Source organism: Macaca nemestrina, chromosome 10 (genome assembly GCF_043159975.1).
Source record: "Macaca nemestrina isolate mMacNem1 chromosome 10, mMacNem.hap1, whole genome shotgun sequence".
In the NCBI taxonomy this organism is placed as follows: Eukaryota; Metazoa; Chordata; class Mammalia; order Primates; family Cercopithecidae; genus Macaca; species Macaca nemestrina.
This window is the reverse complement of record NC_092134.1, coordinates 142,568,484-142,592,950: the sequence shown is the minus strand read 5'-3', so window position 1 is coordinate 142,592,950 and position 24,467 is coordinate 142,568,484. Positions and strand designations below refer to the sequence as shown.

At 39.3% G+C, this 24,467-nt stretch overlaps 1 protein-coding gene and 1 non-coding gene across 23 annotated transcripts in view; both read left to right on the top strand.

The window, feature by feature from the left end:
* LOC105484099 (WNK lysine deficient protein kinase 1) overlaps positions 1-24,467 on the top strand; it is a 156,732-nt gene that overhangs the window by 13,317 nt on the left and 118,948 nt on the right. The window lies entirely within an intron of this gene.
* On the top strand, positions 14,412-14,537 carry LOC112423493 (U4atac minor spliceosomal RNA). The gene has a single exon (XR_003013966.2). It is a non-coding gene; the product is annotated as a U4atac minor spliceosomal RNA (small nuclear RNA).

Below are 24,467 nucleotides of genomic sequence, written 5' to 3'. Positions count from 1 at the left end.
TAAAACCATGAACAAAATAAGTGTAGGCCATTTCTTCTGGTAATTTTGAACGAATAAGATCAGGGAAGGTTGGGTAAGTAGAAAGCACGGTCAAGGATGAGATGAATAGATGAGCTGGAAAAGGTCTTTAAAAGTTGAAGCATTGAACTGTAATGTTTTGTCTGCTTTTGTATCATAAGTCTATTCCAAGCCAATTACTGCTTTAGCTTTGATTATTCTTTTTTTTTTTTTTGAGACAGTCTCGCTTTGTCGCCCAGGCTGGAGTGCAGTAACGCAATCTCGACTCACTGCAACCTCTGCCTTCTGGGTTCAAGTGATTCTTCTACCTCAGCCTCCGGAGTAGCTGGGACTACAGGCGCGCACCACCACGCCTGGCTAATTTTTGTATTTTTAGTAGAGAAGGGGTTTCACCGTGTTGGTCAGGCTGGTCTCAAAGTCCTGACCTCGTGATCCACGCGCCTTGGCCTCCCACAGTGCTGGGATTACAGGCGTGAACCACCGCGCCTGGCCGGGTTGATAGGGGTTTTCAGCCTTACCTACACATGCAAATCTCCTTTCCCTCTGCAATCCCCAAATTTAGACTAATTCTCTGTCCTTCAAGGTGAGTTGCCTTACTCTGTGTAGATTCAGGTGAGGGAAACTTTTCTGCCAGTTTATGTCATTGAAGTACATGGAAGTTTATCAGGGAATTTCTAATAATAGTAAACTTAAAAGGGAAGGCCCTGGAGTTGCGGGTGTTTACCAGAAGAGTTTTGGCGTTTTCTGCATACTTCTACACACCTCTTAACTCCCTTCCTAATATTATTGATAGAGACAGCTTTTTATCAAGTCACACATAGAATCTGCTACTCCCTTTCAGTTCATGTCTGTTTGCTTCAATGACGTAACACAAGGACCACTCTAGGTGGCTCCTTTCTACCTAGACATGCTCTTTTCTACCTAGACAAAAAAAGCCACCAGCATTAATACATGGTAAACTAGCAACTCAAATATTTGTTCTGCCTACCCAGGCACCCTACTACATAGAGGGGCTAGTTTAGGTTTTAGTTTGGTGACAAATTGTTTGTGTTGCATTGTATCAGGTTTTTGTTTGTTTGTTTGTTTTTGAGGCAGAGTCTCTCTCTGTCCAGGCCCAGGCTGGAGTGCAGTGGAGAGATACATTGGCTCACTGCAACCTCCGTTTCCCGGGTTCAGGCGATTATCGTTCCTCAACCTCCCGAGTAGCTGGGATTACAGGCGCCTGCAACCACGCCCAGCTAATTTTTGTATTTTTAGTAGAGATGGGATTTCACCATGTTGGCCAGGCTGGTCTAGAACTCCTGACCTCAAGTGATCTGCCCTCCTTGGCCTCCCAAAGTGCTGGGATTACAGGCGTGAGGTACCATGCCCAGCCTGCTTGTATCAGTTTCTTTATGTCTCCACAGATTTTTTTTGTTTTCATGGACATGAGTGGGGAGCATAGAGATATTTGCTAGTGATCATCCTCTGGCGAAAGCATAGTTTGATTTCTGTGATGAGAGTCTTGACCATATTCTGTCCCTCTTAGAAGGGCAGAAATGAAACTGCCATATTACCCATAAATATCACTATTACAGGCTTTCACAAATTTACTGAGTGTGCATTTGGTGTGAATACCTCATTAATGTTTTAAACATCTGCCATTCTTATTCTCTTAATGAGTAAAGTTAACTTCTTCAACAACCAGTACTTAGCTAAATATTACACAATACAATTTTTCCCTTTCTTCATGTAATGGATGTAGTAATTTTTTTTTTTTTTTTTTTTTTTGAGACGGACTCTTGCTCTGTCACCAGGCTGGAGTGCAGTGGTGCAATCTCGGCTTACTGCAACCTCTGCTTCCCAGGTTCAAGCAATTCTCCTGCCTCAGCCTCCCGAGTAGCTGGGATTACAGGCACGCATCACCACACCCGGCTAATTTTTTTTTTTTTTTTGTATTTTAGTAGAGACAGGGTTTCACCATGTCAGCCAGGCTGGTCTTAAACTCCTGACCTCGTGATCCACCCATCTCAGCCTCCCAAAGTGCTGGGATTATAGGCGTGAGCCACCGTGCCCAGCCTGGATGTAGTGATATTTAAAGAACAGACTTTAAAAAAACTCTTTACTGTGAAATACTTTCAAACATAACAGTTGTCCCAGATTTGGCTAGAAGCTACCTTCCGTTTCCTTTTTTTTTTTTTTTTTTTTTTTTGAGACAGAGTCTAACTCTGTCACCCAGGCTGGAGGCACCATCTTTGCTCACTGCAATCTCTGCCTCCTGGGTTCAAGTGGTTCTCATGCCTCAGCCTCCCAAATTGCTGGGATTACAGGCGCATGCCACCACGACCGGATAGTTTTTGTGTTTTTGGTAGAGACAGATTTCGCCATGTTAGCCAGGCTGGTCTCAGACTCCTGACTGACCTTAAGTAATCCCGTCTCAGCCTCCCAAAGTGCTGGGATTACAGGTGTGAGCCACCATGCCTGGCCCCTTCTGCGTCCTGGTTGTTAACATGTCCCTACCATTTTTTGATGACATCCTTACTTTCTGTACAAGATGTTCTCAGTTCATTTTATTATTTCCCCACCCCAGTCCTGCGCCAGCCATTTCTCCTAGAGCCCTGGTTCTTTTTTTTTTTTTTTTTTTTTTTTTTTTTTTTTTTTTGAGACGGAGTCTGGCTCTGTCACCCGGGCTGGAGTGCAGTGGCCGGATCTCAGCTCACTGCAAGCTCCGCCCCCCGGGTTTACGCCATTCTCCTGCCTCAGCCTCCCGAGTAGCTGGGACTACAGGCGCCCGCCGCCTCGCCCGGCTAGTTTTTTGTATTTTTTAGTAGAGACGGGGTTTCACCGTGTTCGCCAGGATGGTCTCGATCTCCTGACCTCGTGATCCACCCGTCTCGGCCTCCCAAAGTGCTGGGATTACAGGCTTGAGCCACCGCGCCCGGCCCCTGGTTCTTTTTGTTGTAGAAAGGTGTTCAGAAAAATATGGGTGCCAGGTGTGCTCGGCTACTGGGCCTGTTTTCGGTGAAGAATTAGTGTCTTAGTTCATTTGCGCTACTATTAACATAATATATAAAGAACAGAAGTATGTTTCCTCGCAGTTCTGTAGGCCTAGAAGTCCAAGCAAGACACTGGCATCATGAGTTACTTGGGAAGTTGAGGGCTTTCTTGCCACATGCTCACATGGCAGAGGGCCTGAGGGCAAGAGAGTGTGAACCCACACTCAAAAGCCCTTTTTACAGCTGCATTAATTCATTCATGGAGGCAGAGCCCCACTTCCGAAAACACTGTTGCATTGGGGATTAAATTTTTTTTCTTTTTTTCTTTTTTGAGATGGAGTGTCACTCTTGGTGCCCAGGCTGGAGTGCAATGGTGTGATCTCAGCTCACCGCAACCTCCGCCTCCCGGGTTCAAGCGATTCTTCTGCCTCAGCCTCCCCGAGTAGCTGGCATTACAGGCATGCGCCACCACACCTGGCTAATTTTGTATTTTTAGTGGAGATGGAGTTTCTCCATGTTGGTCAGGCTGGTCTCAAACTCCTGACCTCAGGTGATCTACCTGCCTCGGCCTCCCAGTGTGCTGGGATTATAGGCGTGAGCCATTGCACCTGGCCCGGGATTAAGTTTCTGATGCATGAATTTGGTGGGAAGGAAGCATTTAGACTGTAGCAGTTAGGAAATATTTATAAGTAAGCACGTGTGTTTTGGATTTTGAAAATTTAGTATAAAAAAGAAAAACATTTGTTTCCAAAAAATTGGATTACATATTGAAATGATGATGTTTAGGTATATTTGTTAAATATATTAATCTGTTTCTTTTTACATTTTTAATGTAACTACTAGAAAATTAAATTGCATTTAGCTCACATTATGTTTCTGTTGACCATCGCTAATTTAGACTATTCTATTAAAATGCTGTGAAAGTTGATGCTACAGTAAGTTTACTACTTCCTTTTAAAAAATATCTTAACACCTTCCTTTTTGTGGTTTCTTGCATTAGCATCCTTTACAAGCCATAATTCTTTGCTGTTGCTGAATACAGAAATTTGGAGTTTTAAACTCTTAGTGGTTTGTGATGCTTTTAATACCAGATTGTTAAGAAAATTAGAATCCTCATCCTTTAAAATATTATCTTTTGTTATTTGCCAGTATGTCCAGTAATCAGAAATGGCATTTCTTTATGGCTTTGTTCTTTGAGTACTTTAGTCGTTGTTAAGAGAATACTACAAGTGTTTACTGTAAATATCTTGAAATATTTGGTAAATATTTTGGTTTATTTCAGATAAACTGCTAGTGTGTGTTTGGAATACATTAAATGCGTAAACTTACTACTTTATATTCTTTTCTTTTTTTTTTTTTGGAGACGGAGTCTCGCTCTGTCGCCCAGGCTGGAGTGCAGTGGTGTGATCTCGGCTCACTGCAACCTCCGCCTGCTGGGTTCAAGCGACTCTCCTGCCTCCACCTCCTGAGTAGCTGGGACTACAGGCGCGTGCCACCACGCCCGGCTAATTTTTTGTATTTTTAGTAGAGATGGGGTTTCACCGTGTTAGCCAGGATGTTCTTGGTCTCCTGTCCTGACCTTGTGATCCGCCCACCTCGGCCTCCCAAGGTGCTGGGATGACAGGCGTGAGCCACTATGCCCGGCGCTTTATATTCTTTAGTAATTTCTGGCCATTGTGGCTCCTTAAGCTTGTTAATTAATTTAGTGTCCATATTCATATCTTAATGATACTGAGAAATGGTTTCAATTGGTTTTTGGTGTCTGGCTCTTGCTTATGAAAGATAAACTGTTTGTAGTTCAGCTATTTATTAGCATTGAGTTTTTCTAGAAGAGTTAAATTTTTTTGTTTTTGAGATAGGGTCTTGTTCTGCCTCCTGGGTTCAAGTGATTCTCCTGACTCAGCCTCCTGAGTAGCTGGGATTACAGGGGTGCGCCACCACGCCCAGCTAATTTTTGTATTTTTAGTAGAGACGGGGTTTCACCGTATTGGCCCGGTTGATCTCGAACTCCTGACCTCAGGTGATCTGCCTGCCTCGGCCTCCCAAAGTGTTGGGATTACAGGCGTGAGCCAGTGCACCTAGCCTTAACTGATTTATTTTAATAAAGTTGTAATATATTTGAGGTGGCAAGACCATTCTCTTCAAACTGTTGATGGTAATTTTTTAAAATTATTTTTTATTTTTAGACTGGGTTACACACTGTCACCCAGGCTGGTCTTCAACTCCTAGGTTCAAATAATCCTCCTGTCTCAGTCTCCTAAGTATTGGGATTTCAGGCTTGAGAAACCCTCTTAATTTAATGACTACAGAAGCTTACTTTCTTTTTGCATAAGGACCTTTGATAGTCATTGTTTATGGCTACAAATTAATTTGATTTTGACTAAATTATCTGAGTTATAAATTTCTTTTATTTCCACCTTTGTTATTGTAACCATCCTTAAATCATACACAAAAAAGATGCTTTAAAAAATTAGTAAAACACTCTCATTATAAAAGTCAGGAAATTAGAGGAGGAAAAAAGAAATAAAAAACCACCTGCAGGCAGTACCTTTATCCAGAGATAAGCATTGTTACTATGTATGACATACTGGTTTCTGTGTGTTTGAACTCTGTTTTTATAGTTATCATTATATTGTATGGTTGTACAGTTTGCCTGTTTTACCACATAGCAAAAGCATTTTCCCATTTAAGAATTTGAGGTTTTTAGATTAAAAAACAGCAAAATATTTTTACACAGTAATCATAATGGGTGTGTGTATGTATGTATGTGTGTGTGTATGTATAGGGGTGTGTGTATGTGTATGTATATATGTATGCCACCATACAGCAACGTAATTATGTGTATACATATGTATGCACGCACATAGTTATGTTGCTGTGTGGTGGCATAATTTGCCAGATTTGCCATAGAGGAAAACCATTTTCCACGTTGAAATTTTGAAGTTATGTATAAAAAACACTTGAATTATTGAGTATATATTATTTTTTTAATTCTCAGTAAGAGAAAATTAGAATGTTTGTCCCACAGATGCAAACATTTAGTTAGAACTAAATCTAGTAAATTGATCATTAATACATTTGATCACTCTGAACAGAAGTTATAGAAGTCATGGTTGATATATTACAAAGCTAAATTAGTCTTCTCACTTCCAGCCTTTGTTCAGAGATTTGCAAGAAAGTGCATTTACTGCTTCGCATATAATTTGGGGTATTATCAGAACATTATAATCCAGTAGTTTGTTTTTAAACAGTGGTACTGTGTGGTTCAGAAATTTGTAAAAGCCAAGTGTTAGGGGCTTGAATAACATTACATTGAACGTTCTTTGAGGAGCCTGGCGCAGTGGCTCACACCTGTAATCCAGCACTTTGGGAGGCCAAGGCGGGCAGATCACCTGAGGTCAGGAGTTCAAGACCAGCCTAACCAAGATGGAGAAACCCCGTCTCTGCTAAAAATACAAAATTAGCTGGGCATGGTGGCACATGCCTGTAATCCCAGCCACTCGGGAGGCTGAGGCAGGAGAATTGCTTGAACCCAGGAGGTAGAGGTTGCGGTGAGCCGAGGTTGCGGTGAGCCGAGATCGCGCCATTACATATTCCAGCCTGGGCAACAAGAGCAAAACTCCGTCTCAAAAAAAAAAAAAGTTCTTTGAGGAAGTTTAGTTTCGTATATTGACTAAGCTATAGGAGGAAAAGCCTTAGTGTGTCTTTTCTGCTTCCTACCCTCTCAAGATATCCTAAGTCGGCTTCCTTTATTTAAACTGTTAAATCTACTCTAGAGCATACCAAAGATATTTTGAAAATATAGGAAATTCTTAATGCATTTAAAAGGAACTACTTCCCAGTCAGTTTTTTCCCATCATAGAAGTAATGTATACTCAGATATATCTTAGGAAACAAGGAAAAATAAAAACCAAAATAACCCCACTGAAGTTTTATCAAAAAAGACAATGTCGATATATGATTTAGAATGTTTGCCTGTTCCCTTTCATGATGGATTTTAAAATTTATTCACCAAATGTTTATTGTACTCCTATGTGCTTAAGGCTGTCTTAGGTAGCAAATAGAGAAAAAATTCTGCCTTCGTGAAACTTATGTTTTAGTGGGATCATAGATGTGTGTTTGCAATTTTATATCCTGAAAATTTTATAATTCAGTGTAACATAAGAATTAGTATAAATATTTTTAATAGCTACTTGACAGTTCCTTATGTGCATATACCATAATTTCCTTTGTTTCCCTGCAGTGTTAGGTATTGTTATTTTTTCTATTGTAAATATAGTGGGTGAGGGTCTTACTCCACAGGGTTGTAACCATGAAATAATATTTTATGAAAACCAAATTTAATCTGTGTTGTATCCTTACCTAATTGAATTAGCCATTATTTCCCTGTACAAATCCTCCTCCCCCATATCCTTGGTGAGCCTCATACATTCTATCAGGAAAGGGCTTTCCTCCGGTCTTTCACCTACACCGCTTGTCATTGACATGCCCGTTTATGTAAGTCTGGAAGGTTTCTTTAAGGCCTTGTTACAGAGAATATTGGGTAATAGGATCTTTGCATAATGTTCCAAAGGAAAGTTTTTACCATTATTGTCTCTCCATTGTCCTCCCTTCTCCCTGCAGCTCCCAAGGAGGATGAGTGTATTGATCTTGTCTGGATGAATCCTCTAATCCCTTCCTTTCCTTCAGCATCTACCTCTCAAACTCCATTCTCATCCCCTCCCTCTTGAATATAATCCAACCAAACTCCTTTGTTTGGGCCTGGACTTTCTCAGACAGAAGCCAGCTGAGGAGACTGTCTTCTAATTGTTGGTTCTAAAACAACAGTCTTGAGGCTAGAGGCCCACAAGGGCTTGGAATAGGAGAAGGGAATTTACCTACTTAGCCTTGTGAGCAAAACACCAATACCTCAGATTTCACTGTTTAGAGCTATTTTCTTAGGATTAAATTTCAGAAATGGAATTACTGGTTCTAAGGGCATGAACATTTAAATACTTTCAATTCATTGTAAGATTGTTTTCCAAAAGAGTTATATAGATTTTCAGTGACCCAAGTGAGAGTTGTTTTACTAACCCTATTTATCAATACTATTAAATATTTCATAAACTATAGTTTATGTCTGCAGAACTTTCCCCCATATGCTTTGATAATAATAACTAATTGTATTTCCTCTTTTGTCTTTTGGTATATTTTTGCCTTCAGGTGCTTTTCTCCCCTAACCAGTTTTCATAAGTTCCTTATATCAGAATGAATCCTTTTATATTTTCTGCAAATATTTTTCAATGGTGAGAATTTAATGTCAATAGTATAGCACTGTTTATACCATCAAATTGGTTAATCATCTTAATTCTGTTTTTCTTTTTTTCATTTAAGTATAGTGAATCTTATCTCTGAACTTGATAGGTGAATTTCTTATATTTTATCTTCTTGCTATTGGTGTTTAAAATTGATTTATCTTCATGGATATTTTTATGTTATAGTATTAAAATCTAAAATTGAACTTAATATACAAAAAATAGATTTTTAAAATGTTTATGCTAGCTCCTTATCAATGTTTAAAATTTGACTTTTGCAGTTATAATAATGGTTATTCCCTTATTTCTGTATTTACTAGTAGAGAGTAAATGAAAACATTACTGAATACAATAAGATAAATGGCATATCAAGTAATAGTCTTTCTTGTAACACAAATGAGTTCTTAGATCAGTTGTTTTTCAATTTGTCTTGTTATGGCAAGTTGTGTTTTCAATGGCAACTTTTTTTAGGGCCTAATGTAAAGTTTGATCAAAAGTTTGGCTTGTAATCCCAGCACTTTGGGAGTCCAAGGCCAGAGGATCACTTGAGGCCGAAAATTTGAGACCAGCCTGTGCAACATAGCAAGACCTCATCTCTGCAAAAAAAATTAACATATTAGCTGAGTGAGGTGGTACATGCCTGGAGTCCTAGCTGTAGTTCAAGGCTGCAGTGAGCTATGGTCGTGCCACTGTACTCTAGCCTGGGCAATAGAGCAACATGTTGTCTCAAAAAAAAAAGTTTGAACTGTGTATGTTTGAAGACTTGTATTCTCAAAATGGTGAGAAAAGGGTGGCGATTTGATAATATTTATGAACCACTGTGTTTTATATATATTCTCATATATTCTTGTGTCACCTGAATAAGGTATTAGTCCCATTTTACAGGGTGAAGAGACTGAAATGAAATAATTTGCCAAACTTACATTCAGCAAACATAGGAGTGGGAGTGGAGCCTAGATCATTCTTGTTTGTTTGTTTGTTTTTCATTTTTGTTTTAAAAGCTGAGCATGCTTCTCTTCAAACGTCATAATTACCTTGTAGTACACATTAAAACTAATAGGTCAGGTTGTCTGTGACCCCAAAGACAATAAAGACAGGATCTCATTCTGTGGCCCAGACTGGAGTTGAGTGGCAGGATCATGGCCTACTGCAGCTTTGAACTCCTGGGCTCAAGCAGTCCTTCCCCTTTAGCCTCCCGAGTAGCTGGGACTACAGGCATGTACCACCATGCCTGGCTAATTTTTCCAATTTTTTGTAGAGATGGGGTCAAGCTATTTTGCCCAGGCTGGTCTCGAACTCTTGGCCACAAGTGATCCTTTGCCTCAGCCTCCCAACGTGCTGGGATTATAGGTGTGAGACACTGTGGCCTTTTTCAGTTTTTAAGCTTCTGTTTGTTGTTACATTTTAAAAATGTGAAGTTAAAGTCAGATCTCAATATGTGTGTGTGTGTGTGTGTGTGTGTGTGTGTGTGTGTGTTTCTTGAGACAGAGTCTCACTTTATCGCCAGGCTGGAGTGCAGTGGTGTGATCTTGGCTCACTGCAACCTCCGCCTCCCAGATTCAAGCGATTCTCCTGCCTCAGCCTCCCGAGTAGCTGGGACTACAGGCGCCTGCCACCATGCCCGGCTAATTTTTTGTATTTTTAGGAGAGACGGAGTTTCACCATGTTGGCCAGGATGGTCTTGCTCTCTCTTTACCTCGTGATCTGCCCACCTCGGTCTCCCAAAGTGCTGGGATTACAGGTGTGAGCCACTATGCCTGGCCCAGATCTCAGTGTGTTCTCGCTCTATATGGTATTTGTACCTGGGCTGGTGCTTTGGGAGAGAAGTTGCATTGTATGGTTGTTCAAGAACTTCTAAGAGACAGTAAAAGAAAATTAGGATTTATTATAAATTAGAATGTAAACTATAAAGAAATGACCCATAATGCTATGTTTGACTCATAATAACCGACTAGAGTGTTTACGAAGACTTTTTCACACAGAGTAAGTATTCATTCAGAAGTGTTGAAGATAAATAGACTGTACTAAATGAGCTCTTGGTCCCTTTATTGTTACTATTCTGTGATTTATTGAGAATTATGTGTATATTTAAACTCCATGATGTGCAGTGTTAACTTTTTAGTTACTTTTCTTATTGGATAAAATTAGTCAGCATCTGTGCTTATCATTTGGAGGGTTTTTTGTTTGTTTTTTGTTTTTTTTGAGACGGAGTCTCGCTCTGTTGCCAGGGTGGAGTGCAGGGGTGCGATCTCGGCTCACTGCAACCTCTGCCTCCTGGGTTCAAGCAATTCTGCTGCCTCGGCCTCCCGAGTAGCTGGGACTACAGGCGCCGCCACCACGCCCAGCTAATTTTTGTATTTTTAGTAGAGGTGGGGTTTCACCATGTTGACCAAGATGGTCTCGTTCCCCTGACGTCGTGATCTGCCTGCCTCAGCCTCCCAAAGTGCTGGGATTACAGGCGTGAGCCACCGCACCCATCCTGGAGTTTTTAAGTAGCTGAAGAATTAGATTTGTTTTTATGTGAAAGATAAGATTTTGTCATAGAGTTAGGCACTTGGGTTACTTTGGACCAAATGTAGTCTGCTAGAATTTTGAGACAGAGCTAGATATGTAGATATGATCTACCATGGAACTATAATTCAGCTATGTAATTTCTTAAGTATTACTATATTATGAACTGGGAAGCATTTGAAGAGAAACAGTGAAAGCAAAGCTCCTGGTAGTTTTCATGAAATGACAAGTGGTAAATAGTACCTATTAAAGTTCACTGTAGTTGCTCAGTGAAACACATCATACATGGTAGCTATTTAAGAAAAATAACTTACCACAGACTCAGGAAACTTTACAGTGTTTGACTTCCAACAGTTTACAGTATTTATCATCTGTCTTTGTTTGCTGTTCAGATATGGTGGATTTGTTCTATTAAACACAAGCTTCATGTGGTAAATGTGACTCTAAAACATAATCCAAAACTTTGGCAATGGATGCCTTGTTAACTGCTTTAGAAGGACTTTAAACCTCACTTTGTATTTAGCGCTCGAGCTATCAAATCTATAAGTAGTAGCTGAGTCCTGGTTACTTAAATGATTTAAATGATGATATTTTCACCTAAAAGGACTCATTAACCAACCTAAGCAATTTTCACCTCTTTGCTTATAATTAGGGTTAAATTTTGCTTAAACTGTTTACTTGACCTGTGGGAAACCAGAAGAAGGTTATTCCCTTATACTATTGAATATTTAGAATTTTAATACCTGTGATTATGGTTTGATGTTTTAGTTTTAAAAGGCATTGAAAATCTTGAAATTTATGTAAAATCATCTTTTTAATTTTTTTATTAATTGTTTTTTCTTTTTCTTTTTCTTTCTTTTTTTCTGAGATGGAGTCTTGCCCTGTCACCCAGGCTAGAGTGCAGTGGCGCGATCTTGGTTCACTGCAACTTCCACCTCCCGGGTTCAAGCAGTTCTCCTGCCTCAGCCTCCCGAGTGGCTGGGATTACAGGTGTGCCACCACGCCTGGCTAATTTTTATATTTTCAGTAGAGATGGAGTTTCACTATGTTGGCCAGGCTGACCTCGAACTCCTGACCTCAATCCACCCGCCTCAGCCTCCCAAAGTGCTGGTATTACAGGTGTGAGCCACCGCACCCTGCCAATGGTCTTTTTTTTTTTTTTTTAAAGTAATTCGTAGAAATTGGAACGAAATATCTATCATGCTAACAGTCATTGTTATTAGAGTTTGAGATTATGAGTGACTTATTAAAATATAAAATTGTAAGGACAGGACATGTAAACTAGAAAAAAAATTTTAAATTCTTAGTAATACTGGTAATAGTTACTAATACAGGTATGACTTCTGTCTCATGTTCTTTCTGGTGAACACCATCACAGGGTCACAGTAAGGTTCTAAAAATAAGAGCAAAAGCTGGTACTACCAGGAAATTCAAATTCCATACCTAGGAATCTCAGAACTCAGGGAGGAATAAACATTACAGGGGAAGCAAACAATAATGGGGAGTATTGTTTGGGAAATAAGAAATTAAGAATTTTACTGCTCTAAAATGTAAAAGTAAAACAGATGAAGTCTGGATTTTCTTTTGTTTTTACGAAGTTCAGTGGGAGAGCATTCTCTTCTGTTAAAATTGCCACTAATTGTATGATTTTTTATAAATCATGTTGTCTACTTTTCTCCAAGAGAGTTGAATAATGTACACGTTTTCATAACATTTTAGAAAAATGAGTAAATTTTTGGCAGTTATATTATTTGAGATGTGAGTAGTATTTGCTTTCAGATTTCTAATTCCCTGTTGGGAAAGTAATTTAGGTTATGTTGCTGTGACTATAATATTAAAATGCACAGATACATTATGAATTCCCTTTCCCTTAATTTTCTTTTCTTTTCTTTTCTTTTTTTGAGACACAGTTTCACTTTGTCACCCAGGCTGGAGTGCAGTGGCGCGATCTGGGCTTACTGCAACCTCTGCCTCCTGAGTTCAAGCAATTCTCCTGTCTCAGCCTCCTGAGTAGCTAGGATTACAGGTGCGTGGCACACCTGGCTAATATTTGTATTTTTAGTAAATACGGGGTTTCACCATATTGGCCAGGCTGTTCTCAAACTCCTGACCTCAAGTGATCCACCTGCCTCAGCCTCCCAAAGTGCTGGGATTACAGGTATAAGCCCTGTGCCTGGCTCCTTTCCCTTAATTTTCTGAAAGAAAAATCTACATACAGCCATGTGAATTGACTGGACTGTGAAATTAAAATAGTGGATTTTTTTGGTCTTTATACTGCAAGTTTGAGAAATAAAGAATAAAGCATTTTATCTGTGGATGCAAAGAACTCTGTACCTGACTCAGCTTCCTTTTTCTCTTGCCTGCATTTTTTGTGTACTTCACTGACTTGATTAGACATCGTAAGGCTCAGTACCTCTGCCATTCCCAATGTTAAGCAATTTTTTAATATTTGGAATTTGGTGGATAATCATTAACAGAGTTGCTTAATGGGTAATAATGTTGTTTTCTTTATGGAAATAATTTGAGGCACCTTCTCTGGGGTTCTTTGCAAGTAATGTTATGAGTTTATTATGGATCTTTAGGAAAGAGGATGTGGAAACAAACCTGTGCTTGTCGTATGAAGCTGTGATAATCTGCCCCATCTTTGTCTAATTCCGTTTTAACTTCTGTCCTTAACATGTTTCTCTTCTTACTGACTTCAGTTGTCAGTGAAGATTTATTTATCAGGAGATGGGAATGGAGTATTTTGGATATACTTCAAGTTTTGAATGGTAACTGTTAAAATACATATAATGTTTTAATAGTGAGGTACACTGATCACAAAAATATGGTCTGATTTAAGTTGATTTTGTAGTACTTTGCTTCTAAGTTTAGACAGATGATAGAAATTCACGAAAATTTCAGTCGTAGTTATGGCCACAGTTATGCATTCCCAAAGGAAGTGTGTTGCATTCCTAAGTATAGTGTGTTGCATGCACTACTGAGCATAATGGGAAAAGAAAAGTGCTATAAAATCCTAAGTACCAAGTAACTAGCTAGAAAAAGCTTTTAATGGGAGAGCTGGCATGGTCATTAATCTGGTAGAATAGTATTTGAGGAAACAGTTGCATGTGTTAAGCTGCAGTTTCTTTTGGTTATTGAAAACCAAATAGGAAATTCTGAATTAATACTTACATGCTAAAGTGTCTTTGTGGAGCTTATTTTGAGCATTAGAGTGGGAGACTTAGTTCTAATGCAAACTATAGAAGAATGACCTTGGGTAAGTTTGTTGTCTAATTAGTAAACTAAGTGGTAGAATTGGATAATCCAGTCAGCTTTAGGCCTGTGCCTTAAATATGCTTCTTACTCTCTCACAGTCAAAAAGAATTTTTACCTTGGTACAGTCTGATTTCCTGCAACACCCCTCCAGTTACTGAATGTATAGTAGTTTGCTATAGACAGAATACTTTGCAGTGGCTTTCAAACCTTTCTGAGACTCATTTTAAGAAATACATTTACATTGTGACTTAGTATATGCACACATAAAAAGAAGAAAGTTTCACAAAATAGTTTCCTTACTAGCGATGAGCCGTTTTTTGTTTTATTTCATTAACAACAACAACAAAAACTGTTAACCATCTTTTTCTTGGGGTTGCACTACTGTCCAGTGAGCACATAGTGAGGGCAGTACTGCTAATGCCTACACAACATGCCTGCATCATCTAGAGCTTTGCTTTACCTTGGTACTATTTTTGGAAAAATGAAAAACTGCTTTTCCACAGGGGGAAAAAACTGTTTACTGCCCACTCTTTGAAAAACATTTTACTCAGAGCATAAACTTGAAGCTAGATCCTTTTAACCACTTAATTAAATCATTTGGTAAGTTGTTGATAGCTATTTGCCACGAAATGAAAATATAGTGGCTATATGAATTTTAGCTCCTGTCATTGTTCATTATTCATAACATAAGCTCTGAACATAGTGTTCCTTCTTAGAAAGGAACAAATGATTATGATTTTGTGTAACAATTGAAGTTAGGTGCGTTTGAAGTTTTATAATTGCTGGTCTTCATTAGATAAATTATAATTAAATGATCTGTTAATTAAATGATCTGTTTTATTTTTGCTTTTTGTTTAGTCTCTTATTAATAGGCACAATACTGGCATTAGCTATAACACAAACCAATGGCACTAAAAATCTTCAGAACCTTTTTGGATTTGAGTTTTTGAAAGATATTTTGTGGAGACTACAGATTTAATTTTAAAGTATAAATGTGTTCTTATTTTAAACAAATGGGCTTTATACTTTGTGTTCTAATGATTGAGAAAACTTTTTTTTGAGAACTTAAAATTCCCAGTTTTCTCTAGTTCTATCAGATTTCTTTGTTCCCCCTCCCCAGTGGTTGAGTTCTTATGGGATTTTTGGCTTATTTTTAAAATCTAACGATTAAAATGAAGTTTTCTGGCAATATTAATATTTGTATGAATCTGGATCTCCTACTCACTTAACTTCTAAGCCTTTTTCTTCATCTGAAAATGACAATTTTGTGTACTTGGCTGGATTATTTTAAGTAACAAATAACAAAAAATGTGGTAGACTAACAGTACAGTTTGAAGTGTCATATAATTTTAAATCATTGTCATAGACTGACTTTGGAAAGGGACTTCTGAGATTTTTGGTCTGAAGTGACCCTGAAAGTTTATGACCTAATTGTCATTTTATTAGGCCTGAATGTGAATGTTGCATTTGAGAGAAAACAGTGTGGAAGTAGTGACACTGCTGCGTGCCTGATGTAGCAAGTCCCTAACAGTGCCACTAAGCTGTCCTGTAGTACATCTTCCTGAGTTCTCTCAATAGCTGCATAGTATGTTGTCGTTCCTGTTTTATAGATGAGAAAACCAAGGGAACTAGTTGATAGAATCATGTTTCCAAAATCAGAGATCTAATCTTAGAAGGTGTAGTTGAATAACATGGGATTTATTACTCTGGGGTTCCTGAGTCTATGAATTAATGGGAATTTTGAAATCTAATTGAAAATCCAAGGAGAAAGTGATAGAAATAAAATTGTAGTGAGCAATACCGGCTCACTGCAACCTCCACCTCCCAGTTTTAAGCAATTCTCCTGCCTTCGCCTCCCGAGCAGCTAAGATTACAGGCATGCACCACCACCCCTGGCTAATTTTTGTATTTTTATAGAGATGAGGTTTCACCATGTTGGCCAGGCTGATCTCGAACTCCTGACCTCAAGTGATCCACCCGCCTCAGCCTCCCAAAGTACTGGGATTACAGACATGAGCCACTGCGCCTAACCTAGTTTAAATTTTCTAGTAGCCACATTTAAAAAAAACAGGTGGAATTAATTTGGTAATATGTTTCATATAACCCAGTGTATCCAAACATTGTTTCTTTTTTTTTTCTGAGACAGAGTCTTGCCCTGTCACCCAGGCTGGAGTGCAGTGACGGGTGCACAACCATGGCTCGCTGCAGCTTCAAACTCCTGGGCTTAAGCAATCCTCCGGCCTTAGCTTTCCAAAGCTGGGACTGCAAGCACGTGCCACCACACCCTGCTAATGTTTAAATTTTTTTTGTAGAGACAGAGGGGGTTTCACTATATTACCCACACTGGTCTCAAACTCCTGGCTTCAAGTGATCCTCCCGCCTCAGCCTCCCAAAGTGCTAGGATTATAAGTGTGAGCTACCATCCTGGCCTAAACATCTTTCAGCATATAATCAATATAAAAATTATAAAGATACTATATATTCTTTTCTATTACATCTTCAAAATCTGCTGTGTGTTTTACATTTAACATATCTCAGTTCACACCAGCAACATTTCAGTGAAGTACTCAATAACCATACTTGGGGCCAGGCATGGTGACACATACATGCCTGAATCCCAGCACTTTGGGAGGCTGAGGTGGGAGGATTGCTAGAGCCCAGGAGTTTGAGACCAGGCTAGGCAACAAACCAAGATGCTGTCTCCACCAAAAAAATAAAAAATTATCCAGGCACAGTGGCATGTGCCTGTAGTCCTAGCTATTTGGGAGGCTGAGGTTGGAGGATTGCTTGAGGCCACAGTGAGCCATGATCGTGCCACTGTACTCCAGCCTGGGCATCAGAGCAAGATTCCCATCTCTAAAGAAATTGTATTTTATTTATTTTATTTTTACAGTCCAGATGTGTGAATCTTGAGGGAATTTTTTTTAATTGGCTAATGGCCACTATTACTGGACAGCTCAATTTCTGAATGCCAAGTACCTCTCGTTAAACTGTTCAACAACCTTTCCCTACTATCTCAAGAAGTTGGTGATAAAAATTATCAATAATGAATTGCAGTTTTAAAATTTTTGCCTTTGATGTAATTGTGTCTTATTTTATGTTAGCATTTAATATGAATATTTTTGTTGACATTTATTTCTTAAAATAGCATTATTGAAGTATAGTTGACATAATAAAATGTACATATTTAAAAGGTACAAATTTAATTAGTTGTCCACATCCATGAAACCATCACCACAGTCAAGATATTTATTACTATTTTCCTGAAGTCTTCCTTCCTAGTTGTGTAAATCTCCTGTCACTACATTAAAACTTTTAGATATTCTTCTTTTTTGGAGATAACCTCTCTTAAACTTCTAAACTTCACCGTTTGTACTGGTTGCATTCTAGGTTGTTGTTTAGGTTGGGGATCTTCATTCATTCTCATTTTGGAGATTCTTCTTACATCTAGCTGGTTTTTGATCCTGCTTCCAGAATCCCATTTCATTCTGTTTCTTGGTTTCCTCTTTTGTGAAAGAATAACTTCGTAACTCTTTGAGAAAGGTCATTTGGGAGATTACTATATTTTTGAGAACTTGCATGTCTGAAAATATCTTCCTTCATCTTCCTTTCCCTTTCCTCTTTAGTAGGTAGTTTGGATAACAAATTCTAGATTGGAAATAATTTATTTCAGAATTTTAAAGACATTTACTCTTATTTTCTTCTAGCTTCCGGTACTGCTGTTAAAAGTCTGAGGCTAGTAGGATTCTGAGTTCCCGGTAACCTATTTTTTTCCCCCTCTGGAAGTTTTCAGGTTTTTTGTCTTGTGCTCAGCGTTTTGAAAGTTCAGCAATGTGCCTTGGTATGGGTATTGTGGCTTTCTGTCTGGAAACTCACTGGCCATCAATTCTGAAAATTTACCTTCTACTCATTTCATTTCTTGCCCTCTGTTTTTATGTTGCCCCTTGTAGAACTCCTGTTACATATATGTTGGTTCTCCCACACGAATGGTCTAATATCCATATCATTTTCTCCCCGCCCCTCCACTCCCCTGAAATGGAGTCTTGCTCTGTCACCCAGAGCGGGAGTGCAATGGTGTGATCTTGCCTCACTGCAACCTCCGCCTCCCAGGTTCAAGCGGTTCTGCCTCAGCCTCCTGAGTAGCTGGGATTACAGGCGCCCACCACCACACCCAGCTAATTTTTGTATTTTTAGTAGAGGTGGGGGTTTCACCATGTTGACCAGGCTGGTCTCAAACTCCTGACCTCGTGGTCCACCCGCCTCGGACTCCCAAAGTGCTGGGCTTACAGGCGTGAGGCACCGCGCCTAGCCTGCCCATATCTTTTTCTCCTTTTTTCACATTATTTTTTGGTTTTGTTTTCCATGAGATTTCCTAATGGAAATCATGGCTTGATTATCCTATTGAGTTTCATTTTTGCCATTACATATTTTTAACTTCCAAGAGATTTTTTTTTCTTTTTTTCCTTTTTTTTTGAGATGGCGTCTCACTCTGTCGCCCAGGCTGGAGTGCAGTAGTGAGATCGCGGCTCACTGCAAGCTCCGCCTCCCGGGTTCCCGCCATTCTCGTGTCTCAGCCTCCCGAGTAGCTTGGGACCACAGGCGCCACCACCGCGCCCGGCTAGTTTTTTTTTTTTACATTTTTTAGTAGAGACAGGGTTTCGCCATGTTCGCCAGGATAGTCTCGATCTCCTGACCTCGTGATCCGCCCGCCTCAGCCTCCCAAAGTGCTGGGATTACAGGCGTGAGCCACTGCGCCTGGCTTGCTTTTCCTTTTTTTCTAAGACGAGATCTTGCTCTGCTGCCCAGGCTATAGTGGAGTGGCGTGATCACGGTTGGTTGCAGCTAGTTCACTGGAACTCCTGGGCTCCAGTAAATCTCACGCCTCAGCCTCCCAGCTAGCTGGGACTACAGGCGCCCGCCACCATGCCCAGCTAATTTTTTAAAAAGTTTTTTTCTAGAGATGAGGTCTTGCTGTGTTGCCCAAGCCTGTTTCAAACTTCTGGGCTCAAGCAATCCTTCCACCTCAGCCTCCCAAAGTGCGGTGATTACAGGCGTGAGCCACCACATGACCCTGCCTTTTCCAGGTTCCTTTTTTTGGTGGTTGTTATTTGTTACTGATTTTAGTTGCTCTTTAATTTTATTTATTTTTTTGCTTCCCTTGTCGATTGGATGCTCTTTAATTTTAAAAGCTTTATTCAAGTAATCCCATGAGCCTTGGTTGTCGCTTTTGAGTTGGGCACTGAAAACTGATAAGTACTGTGGATGGGGTTTCCTGATTGTGAGGCTCACTGTAATCTGTGCTGTTCTGGCATCTTACAAAATGCAGATGTTGGAATCTTTAGATCTGTTCATGTATGCTACTCAGAACCCTCGTTTTATACGCCAAAGTATAACTTATGCTTTGTGTGATTTCTACTTTAGAGATGTTATTAAAACTTTTTGTTTATAGTGTAATATATGGTGTTTGAAAAATTAAAAACTCTATGTTTATTTGAAAATGGTATATTCTATTAAGGGAAAAAATTCTGTATTTGTTAATTGTATTGCTTAAATCTCATATATTTTTGTTGCATTAGACTACTTGATTAGCTGATATTTGATAAACGTGTCAGCCCTATAAAATAATTGTGGATTTGTTAATTTCTGTATTTCTAACAGTTTTTATGTTACATATTCATAGCTTTATATATAGCTTTATATTTAGGCTGGGTTAAGCATGAATATTATATACTTAAATAGTTGCACTTTTTATCAATATAAAATATGCTGCATTTTCTTAAATCTCTTTGCTTAACACATTCCCTTTTTATATTGTCATTCTTTTTTCACATTTGTCTTACTTGTTCCTGTATCTTCCTTTCTTTTTTTTTTTTTTTGAGACAGAATTTCACTCTTGTTGCCCAGGCTGGAGTGCAATGGCACGATCTTGGCTCACTGCAACTTCTGCCTCCGGGGTTTAAGCGATTCTCCTGTCTCAGCCTCCTGAGTAGCTCAGATTATAAGCTCCCGCCACTAGGCCTGGCTAATTTTTGCATTTTAGTAGAGATGGGGTTTCATCATGTTCATTAGGTTGGTGTTGAACTCCTGACCTCAGGTGATCCACCCACCTCAGCCTCCCAAAGTGCTGGGATTACCAGTGTGAGCCACTGTGCCCGGCCCTTTATCTTTTTTATGTCATTTTAATTTTGATGTGTTTCTTATAAATAAACAGTGTTTAGCTAGACTTTTTTTTAAAGCCTGTTCTATGGGTTTTTTGTAAGAGAGAACTTTAACGTATTCACATTTATGGTAATAATTGGTATGTTTGGAGTTGGTCTTCTTCCTGCCTTCTGTGTGTTTTGTTTCTGCCTTGCCTTTCTTAGATAGATTTATTTTCTTTGCATTTTACACCTAGTAGTCTATCTTTCATGCAATTTTCGTTATTTAAGTGACTTAAATGAAATTATGTAATTTTCATTATTTTTTAAAACACCTACACATTAGACTGTAAATCTACTTTTAAAAAATAACATTATTTCTCTACTTTCATAGGTGATATTGTGGAATGGCAAAGCACAGACTCTAGAACAAGGCAGCTTGTGTTTACATCTTGGCTTGGCTTTGCCACTTTTTTGTTGTAATCCTCTTGTGCATCCATTTCTTTTTTGGTTAAAGTAGAGATGGGGTCTCACTATTGCTGATCTGAAACTCTGGGCTCAAGTGATCCTCCTGCCTCAGCCTCCCAAAGTGCTAGGATTTCAGGCGTGAGCCACCAAGCCCAAGTAGGTACCTACTTCACAGAGGTGTTGTTGAGTTTCAATATGTTAATATATGTAAAGCACCAGAACAGGGTCTGGAAGTCAATAAATGTTAGCTATTATTATTAGGTGTCAGTTATTAACAAAAGCTTGAAACTACATTATTAGTGTAGTTTCTCTGGGTTCCTGTGTTTAATACTTGCCTGGTTCTTAACCCATATTAGCTTTCTGTGCGTTTAAAAAATTCTTTCTTTTTGTAAGTTGGTTTTCATTATTCTTACACACTTTAATGTGTGTAGCCTGTTCTGTTATAAAGACCGTCTGTCTTCTGCTGGGCTGAGGACCTCTGTGCATTTCCGCTCTTTCTCCATCTCAGGACAGGCACAACAAAAAAATGTTAAAAACTTGAATGTTGTCATTGATATGTGGATGCTTTACATGGTGTGTGTGTGTGTGTGTGTGTGTGTGTGTGTGTAATGTTAGTGTGAAAAATGGTATCAGGTTTCTCCAAGGCAACAAAACCATTAGAAGATTTTGTATATAACAGATAGATATTATATGTCATTTCCAGGAATTAGCTTACTTGGTTGTTGGGGCTGGCAAGTCTGCAATCTGTCTTCTGGTTGAGCTGGCCGTTGAGTTGGGAACTCTAGGACGGGAGCTGATGCTGCAATCTTTAGCCAGGATTTCTAAGGAAATCCCAGTTTACTGTGTTGTAAGTGATTACATGAGACCCACCCACATAATTGAAGGTAGTCTCCTTTACAGGTAGTCAGCTGATTGTAGGTTTAACCACATCTACAAAAATACCTTTATAGCAACACCTAGTTAGTGTTTGATAGAATAATTGAGTATTGTAGCAAAATTGTAACATAAAACTAACTATCATAGATGGGTATATTGTTTCATGATAGATTGTCCTTCACATCAGCTTCTTGAAATAAAAAAAAAGCTACTGCGTGTAATACTATATGGAAATTAAACATTGTCCATATTTTTAGTAAAATAATAATTTATAGTTATACTCTGCTAACATGAGATCAGCTTACGCACTAATGGATCATATTTCTAAAAGTTTGTGAGTTGTTTGTTGGCTTAAGCGAAAAGGACTATAATTCCAGTACTGGAAATGATTGTTCCCAGAATAACCAGCAAAAGCTGATACCCAGACAGTATATCTGAAATATATTACATATGGAAAACATATTTAAAAATGGAAGTGAGAGGACCAGGCAAGATGGCTCACGCCTGTAATCCCGGCACTTTTGGAGACTGAGGCAGGTGGATCACAAGGTCAGGAGTTTGAAACCAGCCTGGCCAAAATGGTGAAACCCCATCTCTACTAAGAATACAAAAATTAGCTAGGCATGGTGGCAGGTGCCTGTAATCCCAGCTACCCAGGAGGCTGAGGGAGGAGAATTCCTTGAACCCACGAGGGAGAGGTTGCAGTGAGCAGAGATCGTGCCTCTGCACTCCAGTCTGGGTGACAGAGCAAGACTCCGTCTCGGGGAAGGGGTAGGGGGGAAGAAAGAGAGCAATGTTAAACACTGTACATCTATTTGGTGCCAGTAATGTTAATAGTTTAGACTTTAACCTTTGCTTGTAACAGTTTTTGTGGGAAAGTTTATTAGTTGGTTCTCAAATACGAAGGCCACATGCTTCCTTCAATTAAGGCATAATAATGAAAGAATATACTGAGGCTACATTACATCTTTGGTGAAATCAGGAGTAGAGGAAAGTGTAGAAACTAGAACAGACATAGATTGGGAAGTGGAGAGGTAAGATTCTTAGCCCATAATTTTGAGAGAAAGTAGTTTTTTGTTGATGGCACCAAATAGGGCTCCTGATTTATGATAAAGAATCATAAATTTGATAAAAGTTACAGTCTGAAGTACAAAACCCCAGTGTTTTTCCATTCTAGTTCTTCTGTGAGAAGCTTAACAGTGTACTATGTATAGGTAGATAAGAATAAAGTAAAAGACATAGAATTATTTGCTGTTAAAAATGAAAGAATAATTTTTACCTAGTATAGTATAGTACTATACTAATAAATGTTACACCCTGCTAGTCATAAAATTTAGATTTTGTCTCCAGTTCTACCTGTATTATTAGTCCTTTGTTCTCTGTTCGGTGTCCTAGTAGAAACTGTGTGGTTATACTTCTTTTTTTTTTTTTTTTGAGACAGAGTCTCACTCTGTCACTCAGACTGGAATGCAGTGGTTCAATACTCACTGCAGCCTCGAACTCCTGGGCTCAAGCAGTCCTCCCACTGAGTAGCCGGGACTACAGGTGTATGCCACCAAACGCCAGGCTAAGTTTTTAAAAAAATTCTAGGATGGGTGCAGTGGCTCACACTTGTCATCCCAGCACTTTGGGAGGCCGAGGTGGGCGGACCATGAGGTCAGGAGTTCGAGACCAGCCTGGCCAACATGGTGAAACACTGTATCTACTAAAAATACAAAAATTAGCTGGGCGTGGTGGTGTGTGCCTGTCATCACAGCTACTCGGGAGACGGAGGCAGGAGAATCGCTTGAACCCGGGAGGCGGAGGTTGTGGTGAATCCAGATCGCACCATTGCACTCCAGCCTGGGTGACAGAACAAGACTCTGTCTCAAAAATCAAAAGCACAAAAAAACAACAATAGCGTTTCTAGAGATAGGGTCTCACTGCGTTGCCCAGGCTGGTCTTGAACTCCTGGCTTAACTTAGCTAAGTCTTTTTCAGTCAACCAGCATTTTTTAGCCTCAACTCCTCTTCCCACTGTACACACATACACTAGTGTAGTTATTCAGGGAACATGTATTGAGGATGTATACTCTGATTTTAGATGCTGCAAGGATCCAGAGGCTATTCTCTGCCTTTGAGTTGCAAGTAATCTTTGTTAAAATGGAGTGAGAAAAATCCTGTAATAGAAATATTTTCTGTAATATTTCTGCCTTGATAAAGCATCTTCTGAAAGCACAGAGTTTTCAGGATATTTTTATAATTTTTCATAGTAAGGCAGTGTCAGATTGATTCAGTTATGTCATCAAATGTCTCTCTGCCATTCTCAGCATGTGTTTCAGGCGAATGCCCCTTGTGGCCCTGTTTTCCGCCATCACATGCATCCTGGATAGCATTCAGCAGCAGGAGCAGCAGTTTCGTTTACAATTTACAACGCCTCACATCTTACTGGTCAGAGTTGTGGGTCACATGGCTTTATCTAGATCAAATACTGAACGTGGAACTTCTGTGACTGGGTTAGGCCAATTATGACTTTCTTGACTGAAGATGGGGCTTGCTTTTCCTCTAGTACAAGATAGATACTTAAACCAAATAAAGAATTATGGCTAGCAAGGAGGAGGGGGGGTTGGGAATGACCCGGTAGTAGACTGCCAACAGTGTCTGCTACTTAACTCAATCTTGCGAGACGGGGAAGTAAGATACTTAACACAGTCTTGAGGGTTGGGGCTATAGTAGAATAGAAGGAAATGACTTTTTGGAGAAAGTGATTTCTTTTTATCTTTTCATATTTTTATTTTTTATTAATTTTTTTTTTTTTTTTTTTTACTTAGAGATGGGGTCTTGCTATGCTGACCAAGGTTGTCTCAAACTCCTGGCCTCAAGCCATCCTGTCATCTCGGCCTCCCAAAATGGTGGGATTACAGGCATGAGTCACTGTGCCCAGTCTGGAGA